The sequence below is a fragment of the Oratosquilla oratoria genome, chromosome 14, assembly GCF_046742065.1.
Source record: "Oratosquilla oratoria isolate Oo_2021 chromosome 14, ASM4674206v1, whole genome shotgun sequence".
Lineage (NCBI taxonomy): Eukaryota > Metazoa > Arthropoda > Malacostraca > Stomatopoda > Squillidae > Oratosquilla > Oratosquilla oratoria.
Genome location: NC_134790.1, coordinates 25657140 through 25672139, shown reverse-complemented (window position 1 = coordinate 25672139; position 15000 = coordinate 25657140). Strand labels below are relative to the sequence as shown.

The 15000-nt window shown below is 39.0% G+C and overlaps 1 protein-coding gene across 3 annotated transcripts in view; it reads left to right on the top strand.

Annotated features, from left to right (window-relative positions):
* The first annotated feature begins 4824 nt into the window (after window positions 1–4824).
* Window positions 4825–15000, top strand: part of LOC143032810 (solute carrier family 53 member 1-like) — a 55501-nt gene continuing 45325 nt past the window's right edge. For all 3 annotated transcript variants that reach the window (XM_076197881.1, XM_076197880.1, XM_076197877.1), the window contains exon 1: window positions 4825–5047. The gene's annotated coding sequence lies outside the window, so the exon portion shown is untranslated. The remainder of the gene's footprint in view (window positions 5048–15000) is intronic.

Below are 15000 nucleotides of genomic sequence, written 5' to 3'. Positions count from 1 at the left end.
AGGTGTGTGCCCAGAATAGTAGTAGAGTCCCCCCCCCAAAAAAAAAGAAGAAAAAAATAAGAAAATAAAAATAATAGTGATGGTAACAATGATGATAATAACAATAATGATAATAATGATAATAATAATAATAATAATAATAATAATAATAATAATAATAATAATAATAATAATAATAATAATAATAATAATAATAATAATAATAATAATAATAATAATAATAATAATAATAATAATAATAATAATAATAATCAAGGAGTCGATGGTCACGGCAATGAATGATATGTTTCATTCTATTTCGGTAGATTTAGAAAACGTCCTTTTTATTTGTATGTACTAATGACATTATCAAGATATTTCTAAGTTAATTCTAAGTTAATATGCGTACAGTTATTCGCCGATACACATGCAGGACACGCATGGCAGTGGCGAGGGATTGTCCACAAGGATAGAAGCGCTGGTAAACTACAGCTCATAACAGTAATAACAATGCATGCAATGCTACTGAATCTCTGTCACATTTCACAATTCTTCGCTAGTGTGTCATTTTGTTTCGCGCAGGAAATGGAGGAGTAGGGGTGGAGGTAACTTGTAGTGAGTGATGGAAGTAAATGTCTCGGAGGAAATGAAAAATGTCATGAGAAATAGATTTCTAGGAGTGGACGCAAAGAAAAGTTTATATGAAAAGGCGATCATGCCAATGATACTGTGTGGGCCACAGATTTGGAATGCAAGGAATACAGAAAAAGGTTTAGATGTGTTTGAGATGAAGTGTCTGGGAAGTATGGTAGGGATTGCGAAGATGGATAGAGTGAGAAATGAGGAGGTGATGAGAAGCGCTGGGCGTGGAAAGGGAGCTGGAAGATACGAATCATCAAAGATTACTGCTATATAGAAAAATGGGTGAAGAGAGACTCGCAAAAAGAGTATAGAAGACAGAGGTGGATGGTGTGAACCTGAGGGGAAGACCGAGAATGGGATGGGGGTGGAGGGTGACCTTGTTTGAAAGAGGAACATCTGTTGAATAGCGAAGGGGAAGGGCAAGAGATAGGCGTGACTGGATAGTGGTTATGAATGAATGGTAAACTGACACAGCCCAAAGGGATTTCTCCTTGTCTTTTATGATTACTCGTGACTGGACAAGGAGGGAGGGTCGCCATGAAATGAAGCGGTGGGGATAAACCAGATTCGACTATCGGGCCCTAATGCTGTGGAGGTGCTGTGTCTTGCTGCATTGCTTTTGATCCAGGCAGTGGACGGAGGTGAGGGGTGATATGTCAGGGAGGGTGGGTGCGTGTCTCTTTTATAAGGAGAAAGAGCCCCTCTGATATATATGGTTTTAAAAATACTTTTAGAGAACGTTACACAACCATTGTCTTAAACAACCATTTCTTTTTATCACTGTAGGAATGTCACGTTCACTTCTGAATATTTGATATGTCATTTTTCTATACAAGAAGAATACTTTTCATCGTAAAGCTAATACTCTTCAGAAAGACAGAACATGACAGGTCGCAATAACCGTTACACTTGATTGGTCAAATTAATGGGGTACTTCAAGACTCTTAAACACAACCGTACGTTCTTCGTTACGTTTGTGCTTCGTCATTGACGTCATTTCCGGCGATCCCCTATGGAGGGAGTGGGAGGGGGCAGGGATTGGGGAGTGGGTGTGGCAAAGATTCGGCTTGATGTGAAGGGAGACCATGCGTACCTGGAATCTTGGTGTTCTCACGTATCCCATTCTCTTATGTATTGCTGTTCATTATCCTTTTGTAGATCACTTCAACGCTAAATAAAAGCGTTTGTTTTTTCTTTTGTTTGTGGTCCCACTTTTGAAAGTCTTAGGTCCCCAGGATAATGCGCCCAAAAAGATTACTTCAACGTTAAATAAAATAGGTTTTTTTTTTTTTTTTTTTTTTTATGTGGTCCCACTTTTGAAAGTCTCTAGGCTCCAAGGGGGTCCAAGGGCCCCAGGATATTGCGCCCAAGAAGATTTTTTCTTAATTCGGACCCCTTGCTTGTCATCAAGGCCCAATGCTCGCGAGGACCTTAGAGGGGCCCGCGTTCGAAGGTTCCCGACGGCCGAGTTTAATTGTCTATTCCATAATTGTATTCCTGTCGTGACGATTCGGTTTTGCGTCACGAACTACCTCGTCCAAGGTCACGAGCACGCTGCCTAACGAAAGGAGTTTGGTTTAGGGAATTAGGGGCCTTCGATCAGAGTGGGGTGCCCTTCTTAACCTCCGCATCATGACCAGGAATTCAACCCATGTACCACAAGGAGGTCCTCAAAGAATGTTTTTGTCTTGAAGGGATGTCAAGAAATTTTTCTAACTCGAGCAATGATCTTATTTCATTAATTCCCAGCAAAATAAATTCCCACTTTGTTGATATGTAATTACCAAGCCTCTGATTTGCCCTCGAGACGACGATTAAGTGCATCAATGTCCTTTATTAAAAAGGATATGAGTTTATTGCTCATTTCACAGAGGAGGGAGGAGACATTTTGAATTCTTGGGGTCCGCTGTGTGCGTCGTTTGCCTCAGTCGTCACATCCTGTGAAGAACCAAAGACGATATTATACAAGTCATGATTACGTTCTTCCTTTGCGTTGAAATCTCTCTCTGCTCAAAGCGTTTGGCATCTGGAAAAAAGGAAATCTAGAAAGATATACAGGATCCTTAAGTGAAGTAAGAAATGAATAAATGGAAATAGATGTATGGTATGATTAGATAATCTTCTAACCCACTCATGAAACATCGATAGCAACAGAAAATATCATCACCAAAGCAACAACGTAGTATCTTAAATAAGGTATTTCCAACACAAGTTTTCAACCCACGTCAGGCACACACACACACACACACACACACACACACACACACACACACACACACACACACACACACACACACACACACACACACACACACACACACACACACACACACACACACACACACACACACACACACACACATACACACACACACACACACACCTAGTGGCGCAGTGGTTATAATTCTTGCCTGCCACTACGGCGGCCCGGGTTCGAATCTCGCCCAGGGCTGAAATCATTTCAGTATCGCTGTGGTGCGAGTCGTCACTCCAACTCTCGTGGGCGGGAAGTTGGGTGTGTGTGTGCGTGTAAGGTCACAGCATTACCCATAGATCGGTCATATATGAGCTCTGAACTCTCTTCCGGGAGAGAAATAGCTGTCGATCACGAGTCCAACACGTGATCCAAGACCATGGTGATGAATCACACCCACACCCACAGTATGAAACTTAATACATAAATCTATCCCATTCCTCCATTGAAAAAAAAAATAGCAAGACACTGAATATCTTACACTCAGAAGGACAAGATATAAAACTACCATCTGAATTATCTAGACTGAGAAATAATAGCATCCTTCACAGCCTTCTTCACCCATTTTTGGTCACACAATAGCATCCCATCAACCTGGAGAAGAACACGCATAATCTACATTCTGAAACAAAATCTCAAAATTCAGAATAATACTTATTTATTTTTCTCTCCTTTGTACTCTATCAAAACTGACGAAAATATCTACTATGAAAAAAAACAGACTACAAATACTTATCTCTCTAAGTCAAGTTTCAAAGAAGGCCATTCCACCATCACACTGCTAAGAAATCTGACCCAACAGATAATGGAAGGCTTCAACAGGAAAACCGCACATGATACAATTCTAATTATAGCAACAAACATAAATGGGTATCTCAGCTAATTTCCTATGCACATACTGCCAAACAGGATAACATAAACTGAAGTGCACAGCAGTACAAACTAGAAAGTTCTATTTCAAAATAAACCTCTACCGGAGGCCAAAAGATGTTGCAACAAAGTCCCCCAAGGGACAATATTATCACCAACTCTCTTTGATCTATTCATACATAACCTTCCCGCTCCATACTCGGAGCACATCATCTAAGCTCACATATAAGATAACCTGACAATAACATTTCATTGCAGTCACAGGGTAGTAGCCAAAAAACACTCAAACTTACCTCAGAGGCACAAAACTCCGACTATCACAAATCAGAGAAGCACTCAGTGGTCAAATGGAACGACCCACTGGACACAAACCTCAAAATAGTTGGCCTCATGTTTGACACACAGGTGACTTTCACTAAAAAAAAGTAGTGGAAGCAAGTAAGAAACTGAACGCATTTAGAACAATATCAGGCACGATATTTGTCATGATATTTGGATTACACACACACATATATATATATATATATATATATATATATATATATATATATATATATATATATATATATATATATATATATTATATATTTATTTACAAACTTAGGAGCAAGAGCAACCCAGTGTGAATGAAAACGACACACTTGTCGCTTCCAGAGCCTTGAACTTGTGATGCGGGTGGACCTGGAACTCGAATTTTCCGTCGAGAGAAGGGTGGAGAGGAGAAACAAGTGAAGGGTGAGAGGGGAGGTGGATATTAAAACAAAATCGACTTACCTTTACCGCTGTCTCGACACTCGCACTCTCAATGATGACCTTCTGTCGACGTGGTTACTCCATCCATAATATTTTTTGATGTGTGAGAAATAAAAAGGACTCATGAATCAAGTGTTATCGGCAAATTAGGCTATTTGTATTTTCTCAATATTGATCAAATACGCGTGGATCCTAGTTCTGTGTTGAAATTGTGAAAAAGGACGACAATTTCGTGGTATAATAAATGAACGTGTGTGGCGACATCTGGCATCTCTACCTCAGGGTCGCACGGGCCTTCCCCTACTCTTACCTCGCAGTCGCGACTGGAAGGCCATCTAGTTCAGTTACAAATCAGAGCGCAGGGAGGTTGGACGTTACCCCGCACGTGTAGTGTTTGAACATGTCGCTGGGGGGGTGACTATTACAATGATGGTTTTAATGTGTTTATGAGGCCAGTAATTTGTAGAAAGGAGAAAGTAATATAGTGATACTATTTGCCATAGTGTTGTGGATATACCTCGACTGTGGATGTATGTTAAGCTGTAATAGGTAAGTTGACTTCCCACCTTGGGCGTGATCTCGCCTTGCTACTTTTGCAATGAAAACGTGTGATTCTTGGCTTTATCTGAAAGTGGCCTCCATTCTGGGCCACGCAGACCTGTTCAAGGCTCCTGCTCTAAGGAACTATTTCTTCAGAGATGTTCTAGCAAAGCCTTAAAGGTCGATTAGATAGTCACAGGTTCCTGGTTGGGAGGGGGTAAGGCGGGCGGGCGGGCGGGCGGGGGGGGGGGAGTAGGTTTACATAATAAAGAGTAGTAAGTTTTGGTTGTTGATTAATTACTTCACTTCCCGTACTCAGTAACTGCCATTATGGTATTATTGTTATTATTATTTTAAGATCAAGGCAAATGATGGAGAAAAGAGAAAGTGAATTAGTTTTTATGTTGTAGAATGTTGCAAGCTAACGTGCAAGTTGTTGTTGTCTTTTTCTCGTATAGAGCACGATATAATGGATATACCCTTCGACTACAAATAAGAACAAGTGGAAAAAGAACAAAAAAGGAACCGTTGAGTGTATTGTTCTTTTTTTTCCTGCAGATTCTTGATCGTTGGAACGCTGAGAAGGATGAAACAGAAAATAAAACAAATATAACATACAAAAAATATATATTTGAAGAAATAGGTAAATAATAAATATTTTTAAATCCTTTAGACAATCATTAGTTACAAAGGATAATGATAAATACACGTGAAAAAGAAATTGATAAATGAGTTTATGAATAAGTAGTTAGATAAATGAATAAATAGCTAAATACAAGATGTTAGGAGAAACATAAAGAGGGAGTTAGAATATTTGTGGAGCATCAAAGACTTGCTGACAGAAAACGAGGAAGAAGCTACGGGAAGAGAACGACATTTGCGCAAAACCAGACGACAGCTATGATAACACAAACAAAAACAAATTTACTCAACTTCCTAAATCTTTTGGCTGCGTTTTTTTAATCTACACATTTTGTTCTGTATAAAGTGTGGGATATCACCCTAGTGTTTTTTTTTATATTTCTTCGTGTTTGCTAGAAATCGTATTGATATGTGATTGCAAATGACCATATCCTTGTACAACAATCTGCACTGTAGGTGGTACTTTCTTTTCTATACCTAGTACACTCGGGAAACGTTTTTTTTTTTTATTATTATTATACGATTTGAAATGTAATGAAACTAGACAATTTATTAGGAAGAGGATCAATATTGTCACGCCAAAGAAGCTAAGAATAAAATGAAGAGGAACAAGGAAGACTCGAAAGAAAAGAACAGAAAATGACAAACAGCATTGTTATGATTGTAAACTAATCTCCAATCAAAAGTAAAAGAAATTTATTATTATTCTTAATTTCTTCTTTGACTCTTTTCTCATGCGATGTTGTCCTCAAGGATAGAAACGCTTGTTATTGCGAACGAAATGCTAAGAAACACGAACGAAGTAAAAGAGGAAGACGTTGGTGATTTAAAGGAACTAGAAGGAAAATAGGCAGGAAGAAAAGGAGAATCCATTAACTTTTGCACAAAGATTAAATGTAAGCAATAACCGGCACCTGTGCAACATTTGAGGTGCCAGATTTTTATTATAATCATTATTGTTATTATTATTATTATCGTTATCATTATCAGTAGTATTATTATGTTATCATTAGTATTGTTATTATTTTTTTTTATTTGCTATTATTATTATTATTATTTTATTATTATTATTTCTTTTTATTATTATTATTACTAATATTATTATTATTTTATTTTTTGCTGGGCTGGAACAACCAGAAAACAAGATGTAAAATCCACTAAAGATGAAAATATGAGGCGTGTGGGTGGAGAGAGCACTAGCTTGGGCGGCGCAAATCTGCACAATACTCGTAGTACCACTCGCTATGTCGGTCATTTCAAATTGCTTCCTCTTGGAACTATTTCTTCTCTCATTAATATTTTATGGAGATATTTTTAAGCAGATTCGTGCCGGCGTTTTAAGAGTTTTGAAGGATAGTATGTCGGTTAATAGAGTTTATATATATATATATATATATATATATATATATATATATATATATATATATATATATATATATATATATATATATATGTGTGTGTGTGTGTGTGTGTGTGTGTACACATGTAATCGAGTGGAAATTTAATTAAAATTGACAATGAGTTCATAACATATTTACTCGATGGTTTCGATGTTTTTGTTTGACTTCTTTAAAAATGTTGCCAATTGTTTCACTGTATGTCATCTTGCACTGAGGGAATTTAGATCCTTTTTTTTGCGGAAAGACAAATATGCAAGAAGAATTTGATGATAAATTACAGGCTTTCATGGGCTGACAGGTGATAGGTGTTTTAAGCATGTATGGGGTAGGGGACATTCTGCCAAGGATAGTTAAGATTATTTACAAGATAAAGTTTGAAGGTCAGGCTTAAAGACAGAACAGGGCTGCATTGTGCCGGAGTTCTGTAACGTCGCTATGGTTGTTCAACGTGAATATGGATAAGGATAGCGAAGAAGGTAAACGCAAGTGTACTATGCAGGCGTTTGGAGTTGGTGAAATTCGAGAGAAGTAGGCGGTGAGCCAGTTGGTGTTTGGGGATGACACTGCTTGCGGCAGAATCTAAGGAGACTATAATGCAGTTAGTGGAGTTTGGGAGGCTATGTGAGAAGGGAAAACTGAAAGTAAACGTGGACAAAAGCAAGGTGATGAGATGTACAATGAAGAATGATGGCGGCGGGTTGAGGGTGGGTTTAAAGGAGACAGTGGAGGTCTTTAGATATTTGAGGTCAAATGTTGTAGTGAACGGAAAAATAGAGGTGGAGGTGAATTGTAGAGTTAAAGAAGCAAGTAAATATCTAGAGGTAATAAAAAGTGTTAAGAGAAATAGGTATGAAGGGATGAACAGAAAGAGAGGGTTGCATGAGGAAGTAATTGTGCCCATAGTACTGTATGGAGGCGAGACTTGGAGCTGGAAGGAGGCAGAACGGAAGAACCTAAATGTATCTGAGATGAAGTGTCTGAGAGTTATGGAGGACGAATAGGGTGAAAATGTGGAGACGAGAAAGAAAGAGCCGCCAGGCAAGGTAGATCAAAGAGTGAGATGGTTTGGGTATATGGAAGAAAAATGGTTGTGGAAATATTAAAAAAAAAAAAAATGTGGGAAGCAGAAATGGGTGGAGTGAACTTCAGAGTTAGACCAAGAATGAGGTGGGTGGATGGAGTGAAGTAGGCATTGGATACAAGAGGAATGTCTGTTGAGCAAGAGTGTGCAAACCACTGGAGTAAATGGAGAATGGATGAAATGATGCAGCGTAAAAGGATGTTTTTTCTGGTTGGCGGATGATTTCGAGGGTATGAGAGTCGCCATGTAAATGAAGCTGTGTAGGTAAGCCTACTCAGACTGTCGGGCTTTTCATTGGAAACGCTGTGTCTCGCTGCATCAACCTTGACCTGAGTGTTGAGGCGGCGGTCAGGGATGACCCTTCATCCACGAGGTGCTAAGATGGGAGGGGCAACGAATGGGTATTTGGTGGGGGTATGCTTTGATTCGGCCATCCCCTTCATGAAAGGGAAAAGGCTATTTGTTATGTGCGTATATGTATACACATGCGCGCGCACACACACACATGGATATATAAATACTGTAGGGACATTAAATTTTCAAGATCATCCCTTCAGCCCTGGAACGCACTTTACAAATTCTTGTATTGTGCCCTTACCCTCTAACCACCTAAAGAAAAAATTCCCAAATTAGCGTCTTAAATAGGATGATTGTTCCACTTTTTGTGTGTGTGTGTGTGTGTGTGTGTGTGTGTGTGTGTGTCTGTCTGTCTTTGTGTGTGTCTTTGTATGTGTGTGTGTGTGTGTAGGGGGTTAATAGCCCCCCGTAATTCTATTTGCCCTCAAGGTATGAACTGCTTAAGGTGAAAATATGCGTGTGTACGTGCGTACGTGCATGTGCCTGGTAGACCTTGACACTCTCTCCTGACAGCCTCAGAGGCGGCCTATGGATAAAAAAGTCAACCGTTCAGGCAATCTTGTCTGAACTTTGTTTTTGTCGGAGCGCACCAGCCGGCGGGACGGGCATACTGCCAAACCAAGGCAAGCGTGGTGGAGGAAAAAGAATAGACACAGTGTATCTATCCATCTGTCTGTCTATCTATCTATCTATCTATCTATCTATCTATGTAAGAAAAGTACAAGGAGCTTTCCAGTTTTAAGTCCAGTGCCAGCGTAGGTGAGTTTTTTTTCTTCTTCTTTTCTTTTATGAACAGTCAGCGTCATAGGCGGGTGGAGACGTATCAGGAAGGAAGAGATTTCCTGAGCCTCGCAGTGGAAGGAAGGAAAGACGGAACGTAATGGTTGGTTCTTGCCAAAGGAAACTGCACAGAAAAAGGGTAACCGACGTTCCAGAAATTTTGCTTCGCAATCACCCTGTGCGCAAGAACGCTGACTGACAATGGATCAGGGGCTTTAACAAGGATGGTGAAGGCAAGGTTATCATATTAAGACAGCAGGGTAGGACTCGTAGTCATGGATTTAAATTCGACAGAATTAAGTTTCAAAAGGAAATTGTTGGTTGTTTTACGAGAAGATGAAATAACTATGGGTGGGGATGACAGGTGGTTAGGGACATGGAACTGCCTAGTGTAGGCCTAATGGCCTCTTCTAGTCTCCTCCATTCTTATGTTTTTTCTGTTCTTATGTCCAGTTGTCATTCCACGAAAATTTAGAGACATACGTCTGTAAATAGTCGGCGAAGTTTGGAAAGAATTGCGACGTCATCAAGGACTCGAGCACGGGACACTTGAAATACTAAGTAAGTCTCTTATCCAGATTCCGAACGAAAGAAAAAAAAAAATCTTTTACAACTTTTCAATCGACGTTGGGCCAAGTTTCGTTTTTGCAAGCAGCGAAGTACGAGTTGATTTTCCACCAAATTTGGCGGGAAATAAATGTACAGTTTCGGCTGATACGATCGCGTGCACACACACGCACACAACACACTAGCACGCACACACACACATATACACATAACAAACGCACACATAACACACACACGCACACACACACACACTGGACTTTTTCAATCAGTTAATTATTTCTTATGTCTATCAAATGTGGTCGGAAACGGTTGAAGTTTCGGCTGCCCGTTAGGTACCCCATCCACGGTACGATCTAGTTTGAAGGCCGCCGGAGAGATCTGGTCGGATCCGACCAGATTGGATCGTGTAGGTACTGATTTTGGTTTGTCTGACCGACATACACGGTCCAATCTGGTCGGATCAGATCAAATCTGTCTGGAGGTCTCAAGGCCAGATCGCACCGTGGATGGGGTCCCGTCCACACACATACTCACACAGCTAATGTTACAGCATGTTAGATATGTATATACATCACACGCACACACATACACACACACGTACATCCATACATACATATGTACACACATACAAACAAAGGATTACAAAAGCGGAGCATGCCGACAGGAGACCTTTTGGTCCATAACTAGGTTGGATGCGAAAAAATATATAATAATGATAAATAAATAAACAAAAAAATTATAACAACACAAGTAATAATAAGCAAAATAAATAAATGTATAGGTATAGTTATAAAATAAACAAACAGGAAAATATTAAATAATAAGAAATTGACAGATGAATAATGATAAATGAAAATCAAGCAAATAAACAGTCAAATGATAACAAACAAACAAATAATATAAAATAAACGTCAGACATTACAGTATCTTGCTTAGATGTTTATCTAAAGTCTAAACGAATCTTAAAGCTTCGAACTGAACTACATTGCACTGCCTCTGCAGGAAGTCTATTCCATTCATTAACTACACGATTGGCGAAGTTGTTTCTACCCACTTCCAAATTAAATCTATATCCTGACAGTTTGAGACCATTATTTCTTGTCGGATTCTCATTCAGTGTGAAAATTCTGTCACTTTTGATGATCAATTCCCTTTAGAATCTTAAAAACCTCTAACAAGTCACCTCTGAGTCTACGCTTTTTTTTAGGGAAAACAGATTCATATGTTTTAGTCGATTTTCGTATGAATTATTTTTTATATTTGGAATCAATTTTGTGGCTCACCATTGTACTTTTTCCAATCTGTCAATGTCTTTAATGAGATTCGGTAACCATACGAAAACTGCATACTCCAAATATGGACGAACTAACGATTTATATAGTTTGTTAATGAGAGATGGACTTTTAAAGTCAAAAGATCGCGCAATCAGTCCTAGAATCTTGTTTGCTTTCTCAGAGGCTGAAATACACTGCTTGGATGATTTGAGATCGTTACTGATAATTACGCCGAGATCCTTTTCACTATCCACTTTTGTTAACGAATTTCCAAATAACTTGTAATCGTATTTACTGTTATTTTTACCTATGTGCATAACCTTGCATTTACTTGTGTTAAATTTCATTAGCCACTTTTCAGACCACATACTCACATACATGCAACTATGCATATTCACATACATACATGCAAGCATACACACATGCATACATACAGGGAAGTCGTGGTTAGCGTCCACTTCCGAACCCACGGGACGAAGGAGGGAGTGCCGAGTTAGTGCCCAGCCTCGTGCCATATAAGCAAAGAGTTCCCGCGGGAACGGATCCGTAGTACTAAGGGCAAAGGTGACGTTGTGGTTTGGGTATTCGGGGAAGGAGTGATGCAATACACACACACACGACTCGATGGCGCAGTGGTTAGAGTTCCTGGCTGCCACTATGGCGGTCCAGGTTCGAATTTCAGTATCCCGACGCTGCGAGTCGTTATTCCAACTCGTGGGCAGGGAGTTGGGTGTGAGGTGTGCCTGTAAGGTCACATCATTACCCATAGATCGGTCATATATGAGCTCTGAGCTATGTTCCGGGAGGGAAATAGCTGTCGATCACTAGTCCAACACGTGATCCAAGACCATGGTGAATCACACACATGATGTGTGTGTGTGTGTGTTCATGATGTATAAGCTAACTTGATGTCTCTTCGTTGCGCTGCAAAGCGTTGTGGCCCGAGTTCGCTTCCTAGCTGGCTGAAGTCGAGTGGCTGGCATTGGATGAAACAAAAACAGAAAAATACTTCATTACATCGAAGGGGATGATGATAAGATGATGATTTGCAAATAATATATATATATATATATATATATATATATATGTATATATATATATATATATATTTATATATATATGTATTTATATATATATATATATATATATATATATATGTATGTATATATATGTATATATATTGGTAGGGGGCCATGTTGTATAAATGATTTCAAGAAGTCTACAGCGACAAAGGCGTTGTTGAGTTTATATTGAAGTTTTAATTTCTCTCGTGCAAAAAGTTTGTGTGCTGATTCTTCCAAATAGCTGAGAAGGTGTCCAAAAGACATACGAATTGTATAAATTAAAAAATATAAAACCCTACTAAATGTCTTTTGGACACCTTCTCAGCTATTTGGAAGAACCAGCACAGAAACTTGTTGCACGAAAGAAATTAAAACTTCAATATAAATTCAACAACGCCATTGTCGCTGTAGACTTCTTGAAATTATATATATATATATATATATATATATATATATATATATATATATATATATATGTATGTGTGTGTGTGTGTGTGTGTGTGTGTGTGTGTGTGTGTGTGTGTGTGTGTATGTGTGTGTGTGTGAATATGTATGTCAGCTGCCCCATGAAGCAATGGAAGTCATGGTTTCTTGGGTGTGTTGAAATCAGGGTGACCAAATGTAGCATAGTTGTGATAAATTTGAAAAAAAAACATTAAACAATAATAAATTAACCAAAAACATATTACAGAAACCGAACGTAATAAGAGGAACAAAATATTAAGCATCATTTTTTCCAGTATAGCATAATTTCAGCTGCTGTCTAGCATAATCCCGTTTAAGATATCTGGTCACCCTGGTCGTAATTCCTTTCCTACTGAAAGTGGAGGGGGTGGGTGGAGGGCAAAGGGGTGGAGAGGGGCACGGAGATTAATAAAATCACTTAGCGGCAACAGGGACAAAAGGAGAGATCTCACCCGCTAGGGAAAAGGTCAATAAATATAACGATATCAGGAAATATTTATCTATTTATTCATCAAGAAATACAATTCTATCAGTCACACCAGGAGATTTCTTATTTATTTATTTATTAATTTATTGATAAATTTATATGTTTATAATTTGTATTCATAAGGGTTACTCGACAGGGAAATATGCATAGGTTTAGCAGTGGGCGAGATACAGGGATGACCCGTCATCCAACAGGAGCTATGATGAGAGGGAGGGAAGGGTGGTGGATGGGAGTGGAATGAGTAGAGCTGGGTATTTGCCTTTTGACTTGGCTACCTTCCTTATGAGGGGGAAAAAGCCCTTGGCATATACATATATAGATAAACTTGAAATGAGTGTTTGAACTCAGTCAAAATATTTACTTGCCAGCGAGTTTGAAAGGGCGATTTTTCACAAAAAATGAAAACAAGTTAATGTTTTGTAGCTGTGGAAGTTTGTGTGTGCGTGCACGTGTCTGTGTACGTGTGTGTGTGTGTGTGTGTGTGTGTGTGTGTGTGTGTGTGTGTGTGTGTGTGAAGCGGGACCAGCATACATTAGATTCGACGGAGCTCTTTGTTGTGTTCCTCGATTCAAAAGCAAAAACTTGCCCCGGTCCCCCCGCCCGCCTTCAGAGAGTAGGTGTCGCTGGGTCCTAACCCCTCCCCCGCCTCCAAGAAAAAAAAAAGTCTTGAGAAGCTGACCTTTTCATATGCCGGACTTTGTACGAGACGGTTTGTGCGTTAGTCACCGCTCACTCTCACTTTCCTTTCCCGAGCTTGTTGTTAAGCATTCTTGGATCGTCAAGTTTCTATCATCAATCAACCAACCACCCCCTCCCTCCCTCCCTCCCACCTCCCCTCCCAGTGGGGTTGCCAGGGTGTGGACATGTTCTTTCAACCAAAAAACATGTTCGAGAATGAATTAAGAATCTTATATATTGAATACTTCTTTAATCCATTATATAATACTTCCCATGTCACCTGTTTGGAGAACTCAAAGAATGTGTAACTATGAGTAGGAAGTCTAATATATTTATATATATATATATATATATATATATATATATATTATATATATATATATATATATATATATATTATATATATTATATATATATATATATGTATATTATATATATATATGTATATATATATGTATATATATATATATATATATGTATGTATATATATATATATATATATATATATATATATATATATATATATATATATTCTTATTCAGTTTACACACAGGGACCCCCTCCAACTATGATCCGCTTTCATCAAGGCGCATGCGCGTCTTATACGTCAAAAATTTGGTTTTGTCTTCGTGTAGTTGGCTTCACTTCTGAGTACTACAGGGATCGAATGTTTACGAAGTCGTAGAGTGGTCGTCCACGTCGTAAATGTACGACCCCCGAAGACATAAGACTCCCTCAGGGCTTCCAAGATGACATCGACGACTGTGGTACCTAGAAGTGGAAGTGTCTTCCAGTTATATACACTCACTGACCACGCGTAGCCGATATTTATTGGCAGAGAATGTACACACACGCATTGAGATGCCATCTGCCCGGGTATCCCAACTGCGTAGACACCATCTTTACACGGTCACCATCTGTGCAGAGATGTCAAATTCATCCATTCACCACCTGCAAACACACCACCTTCTCTCACTCACCATTTACACAGACACCAACTTGATGCAGTCATCACTTACACATTGATCTACACCATGGTTCTACTTAAATGCTCATCCGAATACAAGCTTATGACGATAAACAGAATTTTTTTTTTAAAGACGGCCTCCACCATCGCCTGTGGAAGGGACTAGGAAGGCTTCAACCCGTCATCGACGGCAGCTGGAC